Source organism: Chiloscyllium plagiosum, chromosome 5, assembly GCF_004010195.1.
Source record: "Chiloscyllium plagiosum isolate BGI_BamShark_2017 chromosome 5, ASM401019v2, whole genome shotgun sequence".
NCBI classification, from domain to species: Eukaryota; Metazoa; Chordata; class Chondrichthyes; order Orectolobiformes; family Hemiscylliidae; genus Chiloscyllium; species Chiloscyllium plagiosum.
In genome coordinates this window covers 15,767,692-15,789,097 of record NC_057714.1, presented here as the reverse complement: position 1 = coordinate 15,789,097, position 21,406 = coordinate 15,767,692, and the positions used below count along the sequence as shown (strand labels likewise).

Here is a 21,406-nt window from a genome sequence, read left to right as displayed (position 1 = left end):
GGACGCATACATTTTAAAAACATGCTCAGTTGACTAATGGCAGGCACCATTAGATTCCTTGTCACTGGGAAATCTTGGCAGTTAGTAATTAACCAGCAATTGCAGTAAAGGTGCCAACTTTATGAAAATCATTTTTTTTAACTGCATCCGGATAATAATATCATGGAAGTCATATGTAAATTAAATTGACACAGACATGTCTTAAAAACTGATAGTAATCACTCCTTTAAAAATTCTCTGTTATACATTCAGCATTGTCACGACCTTTTAGAATTTTGTTTTTATCAAAAGTCATTTAAAAGATTAATTTCTTCTCCCATATTTTTTCAGGTAGATGCTCCATGTGGTATGTGTGACCCTGAAGCACACAGCAGTGAGGCCTCAGCCTGAATTTGTGCTCAGTTGGCACAGTCAAGAGAAAGTAAGAGAGAGAAAGAATCCTTAGGGTAGGAAGAAGAAAAAAAATGGCCATGATTCCTGATACCAATTACGACACAGTAATTGTAGCACATGTTGAAAGTCTGTACATTTGGATGCAAGGTGAGGAGACAATTTGCCTACGTAAGCTCATACGATTAAATAGCCTGCAGTCATTACTCAGGCTCAAATGAAAACATGGCTCAGGTACAAGTGGGCTGCAGCCCCCTATGGACTCATACCCTACTTGGAACACTAACTTCAGGAGAGAAGCAGATGGAAGCAATGGTTAGAGAACTACATGTGAACAAAATACTACATAAAAGCACAGAACATGTACAGCATAAATGGAGGCTTTAGCCCATCGTGCTTTCACCAGTCAAAGAAAAGTGATCCAGCCTAATCTTATTTTCCTGTTCCCTGTCTGTTGCTTTTCGGTTGCAGCACTTCAATTATATGGCCACAAATTTTTGAAATGTAATGTGGATTTCAGGTAGTTTCAGACTCTCACCAGCATCTGAGTGAAAATTTTATTTTCAAATCCTTCTGCCAGTTAGATTGAATCCATAGTGTCTTGACTGAGATTGTAAAGGTCAGACAATACAGCAAAGCTTGTTCTCCTTAAACATCAAAAGTTAAAATTCACTTCATAAATTAGTTCAGAAACTTAGAAATGAAAAAAATTAAAGAATGGCTCACAACCAGAAATAAATGGGCTGACATTTCCATCATCAGAGATCTAGCATATGCATGACTTGGAGTGCTAATAAACATTGGCATGTCTATTCAATTTAATATTCAGTTCTCTTCAATAAATCATGTCCTTTAGGCTTATCATGTAATTTAATTTATGGCTGCCAACAAGTGGTCTTGCAATGGAATAGTACTGTGCTGAAAATGGCCACAAGTTGCAATTTTTGTTTTCATGTAGTACAGTGCTGTCTTGACTCACTAGGTATTCAAAGGAAATTCTGACAACATTTACATTATCTTGCAGAAGTCTTCACTTCAAGATGGTCATTAGAAGCATTAGCAGGCCCTCTAATAGTGTTGCTTACACCATCACGGTGGTCAGTGCTTACAGTAATTTGGCAACAAGCTCCACCAAAAGCAGTACCCCACAAAAGCATCTCATAGTCACTTTGTAAACCACATTTGTGGTAGTGATTGTCCCTAATGGATTGATCTCTTTAGTCATCAGCAAATATACACCATGTAAAACTATGCATTGCCCAGTTTATTTGTTGCATTATGCAAATGACAGGATGCCAACGACAAATATAAAATTCCACTAAAGGCTCTCAGATGTCATCCAATTGCTTGCTAATGGCACCATATTTCTATAGGTTACAGTGGGAAATGAAATTCCAGGGTTGATATTATTTATATTTTTTTCATCAGTTGATTTTAGTTGCTGTTATTTTTGTACTCTGATTCATGAACAAGACTTTTCACTCGGCTAACAAACCTTTTCATTATTTCTAATATTGCACGAGGAAAATACAGACCCCCTGTTTGTGATTAATTAGCATTACTCACTAGAGCACCTCAAGTTTATCCCCTGGCATGTGTGAGTAAGCCATATCAACTGAGGCACCATTTTGGAATGTACAATGTAGTTCAACATTCTTGACTAGGATGAGAAAGAATCACAATGGTTGCTACTGAGAGGGACATTGATGTTTTAGATTAGATTTGATTAGATTACCTACAGTGTGGAAACACGCCTTTCGGCCCATCTAGTCCACACCAACCCTCCGAAGAGTAAGCCACCCAGACCCATTCTCCTAACTAATACACCTAATTCTACAGGCAATTTAGCATGGCCAATTCACCTAACCTGCACATCTTTGGACTGTGGGAGGAAACTGGAGCAGATACTGGGAGAATGTGCAAACTCCACACAGGCAGTCACCTGAGTCTGGAATTGAACCTGGGTCCCCGGCACTGTGAGGCAGTAGTGCTAACCACTGAGCCACCGTGCCACCCTAGTTTGTGAGGACAACATGAAACAGACTGATATGCTCATACATGTTGATGTTAGGAAGGAGGATGTGCTGAAAATTTTGAAAAAGCCTAAGGATAGATAAGCCTCTGGGCCAGACAGGAAGCAAGGGAAGAGATGACTGCACCTTTGGCGATGATCTTTGCGTCCTCTGTCCACTGGAGAAGTGCCAGATGATTGGAGGGTTCCAAATGTTATTCCCTTGTTCAAGGAAGGGAACAGGGATAATCTTGGGAATTACACACAAATCAGTCTTATGTCAGCAGTGGCCAAATTATTGGAGAGGATTCTGAGAGACAGGATTTATGATTATTTGGAAAACCATAGTTTGATTAGAGATAGTCAGCATGGCTTTGAGAAGGGCAGGTCATGCCTCACAAACCTCAGTGACCTTTTGACAGCATCAAGGTAAAGCAGTGGATGTCATGTACATGGATTTTAGCAAGGTGTTTGATGAGTAAAGATGCATGGGATACAGGGAAATTCAGCAGTCTGGATGCAGAATTGCCTGGCCCACAGAAGACAGGGGGTAGTAGTAGATGGAAAGTATTCTGCCTGGAGCTTGGTGACAAGTGGTGTTCTGCTGGGGTCTGTTCTAGGATCTCTGCTCTTTGTGATTTTTATAAATGACTTGGATGAGGAAGTGGAAGGGTGGGCTAGTAAGGTTGGTGGAGTGATGGATAGTGTGGAAGGCTGTTGTAGGTTGCGACAGGACATTGACAGGATGCAGAACTGGGCTGATAAGTGGCAGATAGAGTTCAACCTGGAAAAGTGTGAGGTGATTCATTTTGGAAGATTGAATTTGAATACAGAATACAAAGTGAAAGGCAGGGTTCTTCGCAGTGTGGAGGAACAGAGGGATCTTGGGTCCAGGTCTATAGATCCCTCAAAGTTCTCACCCAAGTTGATAGGGTTGTTAAGAAGGCATATGGTATGTTGGCTTTCATTAGTGGGGAATTGAGTTTAAGAGCAGTGAGGTTATGCTGCAACTCTACAGAGCCCTGGTGAGACCACACTTGGAATCTTATTTTCAGTTCTGGTCGCTTCATTATCGGAAGGATGTGGAAGCTTTAGAGATGGTGCAGAGGAGATTTACCAGGATGCTGCTTGGACTGGGGGGCAGGTCTTATGAAGAAAGGTTGAGGGAGCTAGGGCTTCTCTTATTGAAGCGAAGAAGGGTGAGAGGTGACTTGATAGAGGTGTACAAGATGACAAGAGGCATATAAAGATAGAATGAATAGTCATAGACTTTTTCCCAAGGCAGAAATGGCTATCATGAGGGGGCGTAATTTTAAGGTAATTGGCATAAGGTTTAGGGGAGATGTCAGAGGTCTGTTCTTTACACAGAAAGTGGTGGGTGCGTCGAATGCACTGCCAGTAGTGGTAGTAGAGTCAGATACATTAGGGACATTTAAGTGACTCTTGGATAGGCACATGGATGATACTAAAATGAACGGTATGTAGCTTAGTAGGATAAGAGGTAGGCTTAACATCAAAGGCTGAAGGGCCTGTATTGTGCTAAACTGTTCTACGTTCAATGTATCCATTCCCAAAAGTGCTATGTGTCAATAACAATGAGGAAAAATCTAAGACTTAATTTTAATGCCCTCTTAGTCAGAGTGCCTCCGATCTTGCACTGTTTAGTTTCACGCATGAAATATGCTCCCTTGAGCAAAATAAATACCAACACTTCTGGAAATGTTTCTTTGCAAGAATCGATGTCTTCTGTAGAATAGAGAAAAATTGGGGCAAAAGTTGTTTGTTCCTATGATAACATACATTGGTCTGAGGCCTTGGTTTTGTGTTTTCTAAATGGTAAGCAACTGTGAGCAAAATCAAGCTTTTTAAATTTCCCATTTTCATCTTCTTATACCCAAGCATAGATCCTTTTTACATATATTGGGAAGAGCCATGGTTTTAACATCGGTTTGGGGTCTGCCACTTCTTACATCACACAAGTCTAAACATATCCATCAATCATAGTTGTCTAACTTTTTGTCCTCTATCATTAAAGATAAAAGTAAATTCAACGTGGTGCTGTCCATGGAATTTGATAAATACTAAGTTATTTTTTAACATAAAGACAAGTGATAAAGCCAGTTAAAATAAATTAGAAATTGAATTCAGAGAGCCACCAAGTAGCCAAAGTCAAATTGAATGGGAAACGTTTATATAATTTAGTGTGGTTACCATTGGCAGAAAGACACAAAAATCATAACAATAAACATAGGGTTGTGAACAGGAGCTGTGAGTCCTATGCAAGGTTTTTAACAAAATGTTGATATACAAAAGCCACAATAACATTACTTACACCATAATGGAAAGTAACCATGTGCCATACAAAATAATTTGCGCAGACTGAATTAGTTTGACTCACTATAAACTGATTATTTGGAGCACATTAAACTATCATCTGAATTTTGGTTGAAGAATGAGATGAAGATGTTTTGCTCCTTGAAGTGTTTTCTTATTAGCAACATCATGGGTTGACGCCAGCTGGCAAGGAAGACTAAACTTAGAATAAGCAGCATGACACTTTTTTGGCCTGCACAATTTATGTCATGCAATTAACTCTGTTCATTTAGTCTGCTGCAGTACAGGAAAGACTTGATCTAGTGAAAATTTGTAAGTCTCTCAAACCTCTGGATCCATTATGCTGTTGAAACATTTATATATGTGGGTGCCATTCAGTGCAGGAGAATTGTGTAATTGCTGTCAGCACTGTTCCCTTGGCTGTGCTTAAAGAGCTCCTGCACTGAAAATAAGGAAACTTCTGTCTTAGCAGAGCCCAACTGGTATTGAAATAAATTGGAAGAATCTTCACTTAAAAAAGGGAGTTATGGTAAGAAGAAATGGTACTCAAGAGAAGTGTGCAAATTTGAGTGCAGAGAGGAACACTTATATCAAAATTAATGTGCAACTGGCATGGTAAGAGAGATGGTGAACAGAGTGAATTTTGTCTCCCACATTCATTAAATCATCTATGCAGAAACTTCTCAAGGTTAAGGAAAGATTCTATGGGCAGCATCAATAAATTAGGCCAAAAGTACACAAATTTATCTTTTTGTTTAGTCACATCACGAAAATATGGGCACCACCACTCACATTAAATCCTTATGTTATCACATTTAGTGAAAATGTAATTTCATGTGGAACCCAGGGTTCTTTTAATTCATGCTTTATTACCAGTTCATTTTGCCTCATCACTTTATTTGTACATCCCCTACACCTTTCGTTACTGGGCAGAGGCCTCATCAAATCTATTCTAATGCTGAGATATTTGAAATGCTCTATATACAGAGAGGCTTCAAGAGATCAGAAAAGAACTCACACTTGGAAGGGTCAACACCTAACCCTCTGCCATTTCAACCAACAAAATGGTCCCTCAAATGTGGAGGATCGGATAGTTTTGTGGAGTATAGTGAGTGAAGTGACAGCCACAGTGTTCATCTAGTGAAACCTGTTTACAAATAAAAGTGTAGGTATTGCCACTTGGGAAGCAGCTGTCAACTCTGGAGAGTATGAGTTTAGAACTCTCAGGCAGAAATGTAAAGCTTGGTCACTGCAGCATTCAAAGACTCTGGCAGTCATTGCCACTCCTTGGAAGATTCAGGCCACTGGTTTGTTCCAGCTGAGTAAGAAGCATCACAGCAACAGTTCTATCATAGGACCAACCATCAGCTTTGGATATTGCAAGTACCAATATAGGAAGCAGCAATTTGGAGATGAACTGCATAACAATGGGGAGAAACCGTTTTTAAAAAAACACAGAAAATGCTGGGGAAACTCAGCAGGTCTGACAGCATCTGTGAAGAGAGAAACAGAGTTAACGACTCGAGTGCAAAGTCACTTCTTATGAACAGTGAATTTCTTTTTCTGTTCCTTTTTCAGATTTCTCACATCTGCAGGGTGTTTTGCTTTTAAGTGTGGAGAAGCAAGCACACTTGGCAGCAAGTGATCTGTATGGACGATAAAGCTGGATTCATCATTGGTATATTGGAAGGTATGTGAAGCTGGAGTAGATCTGCTCACCCTGAGAAGTCACTGTTATTCCCTTACAGAAGAAAGCATATATGCAACATGCTGGAGAGTATTTGTGACCCTACTTGTGATTGATTTCTGCTAAAACAGCATATAGAGTGGACTACAGGAATTATTCAAAATTGCATTTTATACATTAATGGTTTCATGTATCCTAGTCAGAAGACACGCCCCTCCTTTCCTCTTATGGACAAGACACCTAACTATCTTGTGCACTGTAATCCTCTGACGGAGTTAGGGGCTTGAATGAGTGCAGAGGCCCGAATGCAGAAACCTGTCCCTCAAACATGGTACCGACCACTTTCACAGTTGAGGAATGGTGGCTAATTCAAAATTGTACCTATGTGGTTCGCAGAGGCAGGTGCCCATATCAAATAGCAGCTGCTTTTAGTCATACGCAAAAATAATTTCTCATCAAGACTATGTACAGACTACCTTGGTTAAGCAGCATGAGCTCTTTGTGGGCAGCACGGTGGCACACTGGTTAGCCCTGCTGCCTCACATCGCCAGAGACCCGGGTTCAATTCCCGCCTCAGGCGACTGACTGTGTGGAGTTCCCGTAGTGTTAGGTAAGGGGTAAATGTAGGGGTATAGGTGGGTTGTGCTTCGGCGGGTCGGTGTGGACATGTTGGGCCGAAGGGCCTGTTTCCACACTGTAAGTAATCTAATATAATCTAATCTAAAAAGATAGATTAAGTGCTGCTCTGAGATCTGTACTCATGTGTAAGGAAGTTTTTGGGAGACTTTTAGAATGTTGTAAAGTGAGAGGAAATTTGAGAATGACCTATGCGGGATTTTCCCAGAGTGGATGGAGGATTCTTTATTGCTTGCCAACAGAATTCGATAGGCCTTATATTCTGATATCTCAGAACTTTCCATGTTTGAGATCAACTTTTGAGGACCTTGACAGTTAGCATCAGTCGGGAGATTGTCACCGAGTTGTGTTTTTGATGAGATTTTAGTCTGCAGATTGTATGTAACACAGCATCCTTTATTCATGGCACCAAAAGTCACCATTGCATTGAATTTGGATGCCCTATGTGCTTTACAAGCATTGACTGAGCTCACATTTATTTCCCAAGGTCAATAAACTTGCACCAACAAAAGAGGGTAATAATTTAGGTTGTCACCTCTAGTTTGATGAAGAGTAGAGGTTTCATCTTGTGATATTGGTGACATGGTACTGAAGATGGGAATAAGGTGAAAGGATAAAATTTAAAAGAGGACAATAGCAAACACTGCAATAAGAACACAGGCCTGCAGTTGCTGCTTTGTCAAAAGGTTCAAGAATAAGTTTTGTTTAAATTTATCAATGAGCAACAACAACTTTTCAAACTTTCAATATAGAGTCTGAGCAGACTTCATTGATGAGCATTTCATTCGTAAGGTATCAGTCTAGATATTCCGGTAGCTATACAGTGCTTCTGCAGGAATTACCTGGGAAGATGTAACTGTCCCCCACCCTCCAAGCAGCCTACTTAGCTGGCACTGTATCCACATGGATACAGTGGGCAGCACGGTGGCACAGTGGTTAGCACTGCTGCCTCACAGCGCCTGAGACCCGGGTTCAATTCCCACCTCAGGAAACTGACTGTGTGGAGTTTGCACATTCTCCCCGTGTCTGCGTGGGTTTCCTCCGGGTGCTCTGGTTTCCTCCCACAGTCCAAAGATGTGCAGGTCAGGTGAATTGGCCATGCTAAATTGCCCATAGTGTTAGGTAAGGGGTAAATGTAGGGGTATGGGTTGGTTGCGCTTCAGCGGGACGGTGTGGACTTGTTGGGCCGAAGGGCCTGTTTCCACACTGTAATGTAATGTAATCTAATCTAATCTAATGTCCATGTTGACCCTCAACCCATATTTTTGCTCTGCTACTCTAACGTGACACTCTACTCAGCTGGTACTCTGCTATCCTACCACCCAACTCAACCACTGACACACTTACCTCATCTGCACTCATTCACTGACAGAATGTCCCAAGATCTTTCAATGCGGTGGTGAATGAACTTACCAGAACTCCTTTAATTGCCCTAAATAATAAGGGGACATTGCTTGACTTCCCTATTGATCTCATGTTACGGTTAAGGATTTTAATTTAATATGTGCTCTGCATCTCAGAAGGTTTGGAACTCATGGGCAGAAATGCAGTGCTTTGTCGCTGCGGGGAAAAAAGAACATTGGAGAGGAGAGGCAGCCTGCTCCTTGAAAGATTCGGGCTGTTGTTTTGTTCCAGCTGAATGAGTAGCATCATGGCAATTACAAATGTTCCCATCCCCATGAAATGCATATTAATAATAATAAAGCACAGCTGGCCTGTTCAAACTAAAAGTATATGACAGTAATTTAAGTGGTCATTTGAAAATTTAGCACAATTAAATAATCAATGTACTTAAACTGTGTTAGGTATGGTAATCAAACTGGAGACACTCCCTCTTTGCCTCTTGCTTTTACCGCCAGTCTCTGAGCATCACCTGTGACTGCGGGAGTTGTTTAAGTTACTGGCAGTCAACAAAGGAATGCTTAACAGGAAGAACCATAATAAAAGTAAACAAAATGATGGCAGATCAGACTGCTTGATAGAAACAGTCTTGTGAATTGTGGGTTATTTATTCATCATTGGTTTATTGGAAGATATGTGGAGCTAGAATAGACCTGCTCACCCTGAGCAGTCACGGTTATTCTGTTACAGAAGAAAGAATATATGCAACATGCTGGAGAGTATTTGTGATCTTGAAGTGATTTTGATATCTCTTAAAACAGCGCATAGAGTGGACGACAGGAGTTATACAAAATTGGATTTGGTACATTAACAGTTTTAAGTCTCTGAGTCAGAACACACACTCCTCCTTTCCCCTATTTGCTAAAATACCCAACTATCTTGGGCACAGTGATCCTCTGATAGAGCTTGAGTGACTCCAGAGGCCCAAATGCTGCAGTCTGTTTCTCAAACATGGTACCAACCATTTTCACAGATGAGGATGAAAATTACACAAATGTGTTTTCAGGATCCTTGAGGGGAAGGGGGAGCAGCCCCAAGTCGTGGTCCACATAGATACAAACTGACATAGGTAGGAAAAGGGATGGGAATTTAAGGTAGAAATGCGGGGAGCTTGGGTGGAAGCTTCGTGTTAGAACAAACAGAGTTGTTACCTCTGGTTTGCTCACCACATGCTAGTGAGGTGAGGAATAAGGAGAGAGGGGAGTTGAACACGTGGCTATAGGGATGGTGTAGGAGGGAGGGTTCCAGATACCTCAATAATTGGAGCTTAATCTGGTACCTCTACAAACAAGATGGTCTACACCTGAAACAGAGGGGTACTAATATCCTGGGAGGGAAGTTTGCCAGTGCTATTCGGGAGGGTTTAAACTACTTTTAGCATATTGTGCCTATAAGTGCTAGCGAGCTTTGAGAAGATGTTTAGCTCAGGTTGAGGTTCTGGATGTAGGTTTGCTCATTGAGCTGGAAGGTTCGTTTTCAAACATTTCATCACCATACTAGGTAACATCATCACCAACCTGAGGAAACCTAAACACATAAATAGAAAGCAGGCCAGACCCCCAGTGCTTCATCCAATGGCTCACTGATCATGTTACCTAGTATGGTGACAAAATATCTGAAAACGAACCTTCCAGCTCAGCAAGCAAAACTACATCCAGGGTTTAAACTAATTTGGTGGGGGATGGGAACCTAAATTGTAGTTCCAATATCCAGGAGGTTGAAAGGAGTGAGGGCAGAAATATGGTTTCAAGGTCACAAGAGTTCACCAGCAAGCAGGAAGTTAGTTTGAAGTGTGTCTATGTCAACACCAGGACCATTCGGAATAAGGTGGATGAACTTGCAGCATGGGTTGGTACCTGGGACTTTGATGTTGTGGCCATTTCAGAGACATGGATAGAGCAGTGACAGGAATGGTTGTTTCAGGTTCTGGGATTTATATAAGAACAGAGAAGATGGTAAAAGAGGGGAAGTGTGGCATTGTTAGTCAAGGGCTGTATTATGGTTGCAGAAAGGACATGGGAGGACTGAGGTAGCATGGGCTGAGGTCAGAAGCAGGAAAGGAGAGGTCACCGAGTTGGAGGTTTTCTATAGCCCTTCGAATAGTTCCAGAGATGTCGAGTAAAGGATAGCAAAGATAATTCTGGTTAGGAATGAGAGTAACGGGGTAGTTATTATGGGGGACTTTAACTTTCCAAATATTGACTGAAAATACTATCCTTTAGATGGTTCAGTTTTTGTCCAATGTGTGCAGGATGGTTTTCTGACACAGTATGTAGACAGGCCAACAAGGGGCGAGGCCATATTGGATTTGGTACTGGGTAATGAACCCGGCCAGGTGTTAGAGTTGGAGGTAGGTGAGCACTTTGGTGATAGTGACCACAATTTCAATATGTTTACTTTAGTGATGGAAAGGGATAGGCATATAATGCAGGGCAAGAGTTATAGCTGGGGGAATGGCAATTGTGATGCAATTAGGCAAGTTTTAGGATGCATAGGATGGGGAAGGAAACTGCAGGGGATGGGCACAATAGAAATGTGGAGCTTATTCAAGCAACAGCTACTGCATGTCCTAGATAAGTATGTGCCTGTATGGCAGGGAGGAAGTAGTCGAGCAAGGGAGCTGTGGTTTACTAAAGAATTTGAATCTCTTGTCAAGAAGAAGAAGAAGGCTAATGTTAGGATGAGATGTGATGGTTCAGTTAGGGCGCTTGAGAGTTACAAGGTAGCCAGGAAAGACCTGAAGAACTAAGAAGAGCCAGGAGGGGACATGAGAAGTCATTGGCAGGAAGGATCAAGGAAAACCCTAAAGTTTTTTATAAGTATACCAGGAATAAAAGAATGATGTAATAAGATTAGGGCCAATCAAGGACAGTAGTGGAAAGTTATGTGTGGAATCCAAGGAGTAGGAGAAGCGCTAAATGAATATTTTTCATCAGTATTCACACTGGAAAAAGACAATATTGTCGAGGAGAAAGTGAGGACTGCAGATGCTGGATATCAGAGCTGAAAATGTGTTGCTGGAAAAACGCAGCAGGTCAGGCAGCATCCAAGGAGCAGGAGAATCGACGTTTCAGGCATAAGCCCTTCTTCAGGAATGAGGAAGGTGTGCCAAGCAAGCTAAGATAAAAGGTAGGGAGGAGGGACTTGGGGGAGAGGTGTTGGGAATGCGATAGGTGGAAGGAGGTTAAGGTGAGGGTGATAGGCCAGNNNTTGGTGGAGTGGGAGGGGGAGTTAAAGTGTTCAGCCACGGGGCAGTTGGGTTGGTTGGCACGGGTGTCCCAGAGGTGTTCCCTGAAATGTTCCGCAAGTAGGCGACCTGTCTCCCCAATGTAGAGAAGGCCACATCGGGTGCAGCGGATGCAATAAATGATGTGTGTGGAGGTGCAGGTGAATTTGTGACGGATATGGAAGGATCCTTTGGGGCCCTGGAGGGAAGTGAGGGAGGAGGTGTGGGCACAAGTTTTGCATTCCTTGCGGTTGCAGGGGAAGGTGCCGGGAGTGGAGGTTCGGTTGGTGGGGGGTGTGGACCTGACGAGGGAGTCGCGGAGGGAGTGGTCTTTCTGGAATGCTGATAGGGGAGGGGAGGGAAATATATCCTTGGAAATATATTCAACGCCTCTCCTCCAAGTCCCTCCTCCCTACCTTTTATCTTAGCCTGCTTGGCACACCCTCCTCATTCCTGAAGAAGGGCTTATGCCCGAAATGTCGATTCTCCTGCTCCTTGGATGCTGCCTGACCTGCTGCGCTTTTCCAACAACACATTTTTCAGCTTCAATATTGTCGAGGAGAATACTAAGATACAGGCGACGAGACTAGATGGGATTGAGGTTCACAAGGAGGAGGTGTTAGCAATTCTGGAAAGTGTGGGCTGGATGGGATTTATCCTAGGATTCTCTGGGAAGCCAGGGAGGAAATTGTAAAGTCTTTTGGCTTTGATCTTAATGTTTTCATTGTCTACAGGAATAGTGCCAGAAGACTGGAAGATAGCAAATGTTGTTCCGTTGTTCATGAAGGGGAGTAGAGATGACTCTGATGATTATAGACCAGTGATCCTTACTTTAGTTGTGGGTAAACTGTTGGAAAATGTTATAAGAGATAGGATTTAAAAGAGATAGGATCTAGAGAAGAATAAGTTGATTAGGGATAGTCAACATGGTTTTGGATTATAGACCAGTGATCCTTACTTTAGTTGTGGGTAAACTGTTGGAAAATGTTATAAGAGATAGGATTTAAAATCATCTAGAGAGGAATAAGTTGATTAGGGATAGTCAACATGGTTTTGCGAAGGGTCGGTCATGTCTCACAAACCTTATTGAGTTCTCTGAGAAGGTGACCAAACAGGTGGATGAGGGTAAAGCACTTGATGTGGTGTTAATGGGTTTCAGTAAGGTGTTTGATAAGGTTCCCCACGATAGGCTATTGCACAAAATATGGAGGCATGGGATGGAGCTGGATTTAGTGGTTTGGATCAGAAATTGGCAAGCTGAAAGAAGACAGAGGATGGTGGTTGATGGGAAATGTTCATCCTGGAATTCAGTTACAAGTGTTGTACCACAAGAACGTGTTTTGGGGCCACTGTTGTTTGTCATTTTTATAAAAAACCTGGATGAGGGTGTAGAAGGATAGGTTAGGAAATGTGCGGATGACACTAACGTCGGTGGAATTGTGGATAGTGCCAAAGGATCTTGCAGGCTATAGAGGAGGAGAAAGTGAGGTCTGCAGATGCTGGAGATCAAAGTTGAAACTTTATTGCTGGAACAGCACATCAGGTCAGGCAGCATCCAGGGAACAGGAGATTCGACGTTTCGGGCACAGGCCCTTCTTCAGGAAGAAGGGCCTGTGCCCGAAACGTCGAATCTCCTGTTCCCTGGATGCTGCCTGACCTGCTGTGCTGTTCAGGCTATAGAGGAACATAGATAAGCTGCAGAGCTGGGCTGAGAGGTCACAAATGGAGTTTGATGCAGAGAAGTGTGAGGTAATTTACTTTGGAAAGAGTAACAGCAGTGCAGAGTACTGGGCTCATGGTAAGATTCTTGGTAGTGTAAATGAGCAGAGTGATCTCAGTGTCCATGTACATAGATCTCTGAAAGTTGCCATCCAGGTTGATAGGGTTGTTCGGAAGGCTTATGGTGTGTTCACTTTTATTGATAAAGGGATTGAGTTTTGGAGCCACGAGGTCATGCTGCAGCTGTACAAAACTTTGAAACGGCCGCACTTAGAGTATTGCATAACAGTTCTGGTCACCACATTGTAGGAAAGATGTGGAAGTTTTGGAAAGGGTTCAGAGGAGATTTACTAGGATGTTGCCTGGTATGGAGGGAAGGACTTATGAGGAAAGGCTGAGAGACTTGAGGCTGTTTTTGCTAAAGAGAAGATTGAGAGGCGGCTTAATGGAGACATATAAGACAATCAGAGGGTTATACAGGGTGGACAGTGATCTTTTTCATTTGATGGTTGTAAGACCATAAGACTTAAGAGTGGAAGTAAGGCCATTCAGCCCAACATTTCAACTCCCCCTCCCATTCTGCTGAGGACATGGAAGTCCTGGGCCTCCTTCACCTCCGCTCCCTCACCACCAGACGCCTGGAGGAAGAACGCCTCATCTTCCACCTTGGAACACTTCAACCCCAGGGCATCAATGTGGACTTCACCAGTTTCCTCATTTCCCCTTCCCCCACCTCACCCTAGTTCCAAACTTCCAGCTCAGCATTGTCCCCATGACTTGTCCTATCTGCCTATCTTCCTTTCCACCTATCCACTCCACCCTCCTCCCTGATCTATCACCTTCATCCCTCCCCCACTCACCTATTGTACTCTATGCTACTTTCTCCCCATCCCCACCCTCCTCTCATTTATTTCTCCACCCTTCAGGCACTCCACCATAAGCCCTTCTTCAGGGGCTCATGCCTGAAACGTCGATTCTCCTGCTCCTTGGATGCTGCCTGACCTGCTGTGCTTTTCCAGCAACACATTTTCAGCTCTGATCTCCAGCATCTGCGGTCCTCACTTTCTCATGGAAGGAGATGAGTTATGCTTCAAAATGATTAAACCTGATATTGAGTCTTGAAGGCTGTGATGTCCCAAAGCGGAAGGTAAGTTGTTTTCTCAGCTTGCATTAAGCCGCGCGAGAGCACTTTAACAGGCCTGAGACAGGGATGTTGGCCAGGAAACACAGCGGTGTGTGGAAATGGCAGACAACTGGAAGTATGAGGTCATATGTGTGTACAGAACATAGATATTCCATGAAACAGTCACCCGAATAGCGACTTTGTCTCCAGTGTAGAGGAGACCATATTGTGAGCAGTGAATATTGTAGACTAGATTGAGTGAAGTGCAGGTAGATTGCTGTTTCACCTGGATGGTGTGTTTGAGGATTTGGATAGTGAGGAGGGAAGAGGTAAATGGGTAAGTGTTACAACTTCTGCGATTGCATAGGAAGTGCTTTGATGGTGTAGGGAGGTATTAGTAGTAGAGGAGGAGTCGACAAGGGTGTTCTGGAGAGAACCATCCCTGTGGAATGCCGACATAGGATGGCTGATGGAATATTTTTCTTGTGATAGCATCTTACTGGAGGTGTCAGAAGTGGTGGCTTATAATCCTTTGGATGCAGAGGCTGGTGAGATGGAAAGTGAAAACCAGGGAACCCTTTCACTGTTGTGGGAGGGGAGAGGTGAGGACAGAAATGCGGGAAATAGTTGGAGACGGCTGAGGGGCTTGTGAACCAGAAGCAGGAAATCCTCAGTTGAGGAAAATGGTGGCAGAAGGTGACATCATCATAACAGCTATGATGGAGATACACTGAGTGAGTGAATGAAATGAAATCCTTATTGGACTCAAGTCTGAGGATTCTGTAGGTTTGTAGTGGATATGGTGGCCAGCCTATCCCAGAAATACAAACAGAAATGTCAAGGAAGGGAAGGGAGGAGTCAGAGTGACTCCAGGTGCAAGAGCAAGGTGGAGTTTGGAAGCAAAATTGACAGGTTTTTCTCACTTGTATTATTCTCTCATGGGGCGAGAGCAAGGCTAGCTGGTCATCCCTAGTTGCCCTTGAGAAGGTGGTGATGAGCTGCCTCCTTGAACTTCTACAGTAGATAGATCCTGTTCAGGAGGGAATTCCAGGATTTTGATTCCAGGTGAGAGAGGAAAGTAGCACTAGTGTTGTGATTTTGTGTACCAGAAACAGAGGAGAAAGAGTCTTCAGTCATCTCTGACATTCACCAAGCGAGGCATAAGAAATACAATGCATGCAACCTGTATCTGGTAGCAGCAGCTCTATTCTTGTGGAATTATTCAGTTAAGTAGAGTATTTCTTTGGACTTGTAAGGTACTCTTTTGGACATGCTTAAGGGACATCTTTGGGAACAGCCAGCTGTTTTTGTTTTGGATTGTTAAAACTAAATGTAAATGTGCATAAAAATGCACAAGCATATTGAAATCGTCAAGCTCAATGGAACTGTCAACAGAGCTGTCAAAGCTAGTGGTCAAGTTGTCCAAGTGTATAAAACATCTGCCCTTTAAATATCTGCAGGAAAGAACTGAGTGCAGTTATTCAAAAATCATTGCTTGCTATGTCAGGATGCCTGTTGATATAAACCAGAGGTTGTCATTACTAGATTACTGATGTCACAATCTATTATTATATTCATGATTCAGAGATGCCGGTGTTGGACTGGGGTGTATTATTATATTGGGGTGTATTATTATATTGTTGAGTTCCCTGTCATTTCACAGATTGATTGACAGCTCAAAGTGATTATCAACACTTTGAAGTTGGACTATTAATGGAAATGCTTTTTTGTAAGGAATTAAAGGAACTAAAATGTAGTGAATTTGTTTTCTTTTTATAAATGAAGGTTTATTTATATGAGTTAATTCATCAGTAAGCATTATTTAGTCTCAGAATGGGTCCTGAGTTCAGCCCTTGATAATACTGGGTTAGATAGAATGGAAGTTGTCAGAGGAAGTGGGGGGGTAGAGAAGCGAAGGTTGACGTGGAGAATACGAGGAGCTCAGGAAAGCTTAGTCCTATTGATTCTGCTCTGACAGATTATTCTATTGTCCATGATGGTGCACTCCTGCTTTCTCATTAAGTTCCCAAGATGTTCCTGCCTGCACCTTAGCAGCTTCATGTTGCAGCAAATGTTGAAGTAATTCCCCTATCTAAAGAAAGAGTAATATCTGTGAAAAAGGTAGTGGAGAGGTCTTCCTCTCCTCGCTTCCAGCACTAAATTCAAAACACCCCTTTTGTTTCCTCAATTAACATGGCTTTATGCATGGAAAATCTTGTCCCACTAATTTGATTGAGTTTTTTTGAAGATTGATGAAGGCAAAGTGGTGGACGTGATCTACATGGAAGACATTCAACAAGGTGTTGCATTGTAAACTGGTTAGCAAGGTTAGGTCATATGGAATACAGGGAGAACTAGCCATTTGGATACAGAACTTCTCAAAAGTAGGAGACAGAGGATGATGGTACAGGGTTGCTTTTCAGACTGGAGACCTGTGACCAGTGGTGTGCCACAAGGATCAGTGCTAGGTCCACTGCTTTACATCATTTATATAAATGATTTGAATGTGAACATAGGAGGTTTAGTTAGTAAGTTTGCAGATGACACCAAAATCAGTGATGTAGTGGACAGCAAAGAAGGTTACCTCAGATTACAACAGGATCTTGATCAGATGGGCTAATGGGCCGAAGGATGGCAGTTGGAGTTTAATTTAGATAAATGTGAGGTGCTGCATTTTGGAAAGGCAAATCAGGGCAGAATTTATATACTAAATAGTAAGGTCCTGGGCAGATTTGCTGAACAAAGAAACCTTGGAGTGTAGGTTCACAGTTCCTTGAATGTGGAGTTCCAGGTAGACAGGATAGTGAAGAAGGTGTTTTTCACACAGAGGGTGGTATGTGCATGGAATGAGCTGCTGGACGATGTGATGGAGACAACATTTAAAAGGCATCTGGGTCGGTATAAGAATAGGAAGGGCTTAGAGGGATATGAGTCAAATGGAACTGAGTAATTTAGGATATCTGGTCATTATGGACAAGTTGTATGGAAGGGTCATTTTTCATGTTGTACAGCTCTACGACTCTATGACATTTATTCCTAGATTAGAGAGCAAAGATTTTTAAAAAGCATGAAAATGTCAATTCTTTCTCTTCCTTAAGAGGTTCTGATGCTTTGAATGCTGGATATACTCCTGTGAATCAGTTGTTTCTTCATTAATGTGCATTATCACGACATTCAACTATCTGCAAATATCACAGCCCAAAGACCAGTGATCAGGGCAAGCTGTCATTCCACTCCAATACAAAGTGACAATGCGATGAGTTTGTGCTCCTGCTGAATACAGAGGAACTTCGAATGTCCAAAGGACACAGGCAGGGGGAGTATTTCGTTCAGTTAATCGAACTCCGGTTAATCGAATGCCAGATAACATAGTTTAGCCGAGCATCGGGACCTTGCGATCTTGCTGGATAATCTGATATTCAGATAATTGAATGCCAGATAATCGAGGTTCCTCTCTGCTGCCTGGACAACAGGGCGGGATCATATTCCACAGCACCAAGCAAAGTATGATTCTGTTTGACTCCAGTCTCACAAGTTGCAAAGCGAAACCCATGCAGCCGGAAAGTGGGTTTGTCCCTTTCCCGAAAGAGAAGTGTGTGATAAAGGAAGAGTAAGAGGAGTTACAGAAGAGTATAATTGTCCTATGTGTTTTCCATGAGAACTGAGCACACTGAGAGTCAATCCTTCAAGTGAAAGAAACTTGTATGAAGAATGAAGGGCAGGTGAGTTAAGTGAAGTACATAGTTCAGAGAGATCCTGTAACATATCTTGGGTGGAGATGTAGGGGAAAATAATTTATATCTTTCAGTACAGGTGAGAATTGCAAAACGAGCAAGGTCACAGTGACATCAGATCATATGGAGTTGGACACTGAGTCTGTAGGGCTCCAGACAATATGTCTTCTCCTACCATCCTTGATGTATTGTTACATTCAATAGTCATTCACAAGAGTGTAGATCAAACATTGCAGCACCTACTTGCAGACTAGGTTGAATTTTACTTTCATCAGCCAATGTCATTCTGCACGCTTGAAACTGACAGCAAAATTATCTATCTGAATGGCTTCAGCTGTCGAAGGTATTTTAGCGTTTAATGGAAATTTATTTTCAGAAAATTGAAGGATTCTAACAGAGAAAGGGAAACATGATTCAGCCCAAATAAAACTACCCCTTTAACACTTTAGTCTTTGGGCTAATAGTCTTCTTGTGAGATCAACAGCAGAATAATTTACAACAGTGACTACACTGCAAAAGTATTAATTGGCTGCTAAGCAGTTTGGAGCAACTTAAGGTAGTAAAAGGAATGCTCAGTTATGAAAGAACTACACAGAACATAAGACACTGTAGCTAGTTTTCTTTCAGTTGCTAGCAGGATTGCCCAGGAGATTCATTTTACATTCATAAAGAATTCCAGACAATTTGAGATACTGGTTATAACTGAAGAAACTACAGTCCACTATCAAGTTACTGGATTCTCAAATGTTTAAGGTGTCATTGACACCCATTTAGCTTTCATAATGCTTAACGATCTGTAACAAGTTTTTTTCACAAATAATTCCATTTAATCAACACCCAATTGTCAGGAACAACTACAATGAAATATACAAGGGATTGGAAGAGAATCAGAAATCAGCCATGATAATTTCATCACATGACGGTCTGTGGTGGCAAACTTTTTTGAAGGAGCAGACAAACAGAATACATGGCCCTGATCTTTTGACTACTAACAATATCCAGGAACTGCTTAATCAAATGACATTGCAATGTGGTTTCTTCCTCTGTTGAATACAGGGTAAATGCAGAAATAATTAAAGAGAGGGCAAATAGTTTAGCAGAGATAAAAGGAAAGTTTTTTGACCCAATGGGTGGTAAGCATCTGGAGCTCACTGCCTGTAAAGGATGATTCAAGCTGAAACCATCATAATATTTAAGTAGTATGTAGACGTTCACCTGAGATGCCGAAGCATACAAGATTTTGAACCAGGTGCTGGTTAAGTAAGATTACAATAGTTGGGTGGCTGTTTTTGACTAGCATTGATACAGTGCACTGAAGGGCAATTTTCTGTGCTATACATTTCTTTGAGGACATTATTGATGGCACTTTTAGAATACTGTGTACAGTTCTGGTTGCCCTTTTATGGGAAAGATGTTAAACTTGAGAAGGTAAAGAAAAGATTTACAAGGATGTTGCCATGATTGGAGAGTATGAGTTATAGGGAGAAGCTGAAGAGGCTGGGACTATTTTTCCTGAGTGTTGGAATATGAGGGGTGACCTGATAGAGGTTTATAAAGTCATGAGGGGTATGGATAGGGTGAATATCCCAGGTTTTTGTCCTCGGGTGAGTGAGTCCAAACCGAGAGGATATAAGTTTTAGGTTTTAGAGTAATGAATTAAAAAGAACCTCAGTGGTGACTTTTTCACGCAGAGGGTGGTGCATGTATGGAGTGAGCTGTCAGAGGAAGTGATGGAAGTGGGTACAATTACAACATTTAAAATGCAGTTGGAAGGATAAATGAATGAGAAGGATTTAGAGGGATGTGGGCCAAATGTTGGCAAATCAGAGTTGGTCAGATTGGGATGTCTGGTCGGTCGGGAGTTAGACTGTTTCCATACTGTATGATATAATGACTGACTTTATTACTCAATATCTCCATTGCCTGGATCAATCAGACAGGAACCTATTTGACCCTGCCAAGTAATCCAGCAATTATGCATGTCTTCAGTTGGCTGTATCACTTACTGATTATAAAGGGAGCCCATGTATCTGGAATTTTCCCTTTCCCTACAGAGGAGGGTGAGGTAAAGGACAGTCCATAACAACGTTTCCCACGCAATCAGCCTTGATTATCATTTTATCATCTGAGGAAATTATGCATGTTCATTTCTTTTAAAATTAACTTGACTACTGCAGCTATAAAATACTGAAGACAGGACAATGTGGATTATGTCATAGTTATGAAAATACATTGATGATAGGCATTTGGATTATATTTTGGCAAAAAAAGCTATTGAGATTTAATATGCACGTAAATGAACTGAATGATAATCAACAATAACACACACATCTTCTCATCACATTATTATTAATGATGTGTCTTATCTGCATAAGCAGCTTAATCTGGAGTAACAATATAGTGGGCTAGAACCCTCTGTGAATGGCCCTTGAGCTATGTTAATAATGTCTGTTCTTCTTGACTATGCTTGACCATCTTGAATTTACAACTAGATGCCTCAGGCTATCCTGGATTTATGTTATCTACAGTCTGTCATTGCTTATTGTTGCTGGCACTCTAGTACTGAGAAGTCCCAAATCTTTCAGAATAGTTTAATTTTGAAAAAAAAATCTTTCACAATCTGTAATCACACTTTCTCTAAAATTGAAATTTTAATACTTCTTTTCCTCCCCCAAACTAAAATCTCTGTAATCCAATCAGTTCTTGTACATCGCAGCTTGTATTGGAACTTGTATAGTGCCCCAGCTTGTGTCTCCGTATGTTCTTTTTACAAGCAGGTGAGTGCCTCAGGCTCTGATTGTTATTCAAGCTGTGGGTCCCCATAGTCCTGATCAGAATGTAATTTGTAATTAACCGTCATTTACTTCTGTCTGCGTAGACTCGCTGTTCAAAAGACAACATTGCTGGGTTGGTCACTAGCTGCTGTTCTTTGTTGTCAGCTGCAGGTTTTGGCAGACCTCACTGATCTTGCTAGAAGTTTGCGATTGTGGTAAATGGCTGCACTCATGTGTTATCATAAAGACAAGAAGCAGGCTTTACCATCTAGATATGGTGCAGTGGTTTCAATAAGTGCATGTCAGCTTCCTCAAGTGCAACAGTGACATCACCAATGGTCAAAAGCCGCTACCACTTGAGAGTATTAGAA

The 21,406-nt window shown here is 41.9% G+C and overlaps 1 long non-coding RNA gene across 1 annotated transcript in view; it reads left to right on the top strand.

Moving 5' to 3' along the window:
- Positions 1-21,406, top strand: part of LOC122550267 — a 44,277-nt gene that overhangs the window by 8,059 nt on the left and 14,812 nt on the right. The window contains exon 2 of the long non-coding RNA XR_006311778.1: positions 6,314-6,425. This is a non-coding gene — a long non-coding RNA (uncharacterized LOC122550267). The remainder of the gene's footprint in view (positions 1-6,313; positions 6,426-21,406) is intronic.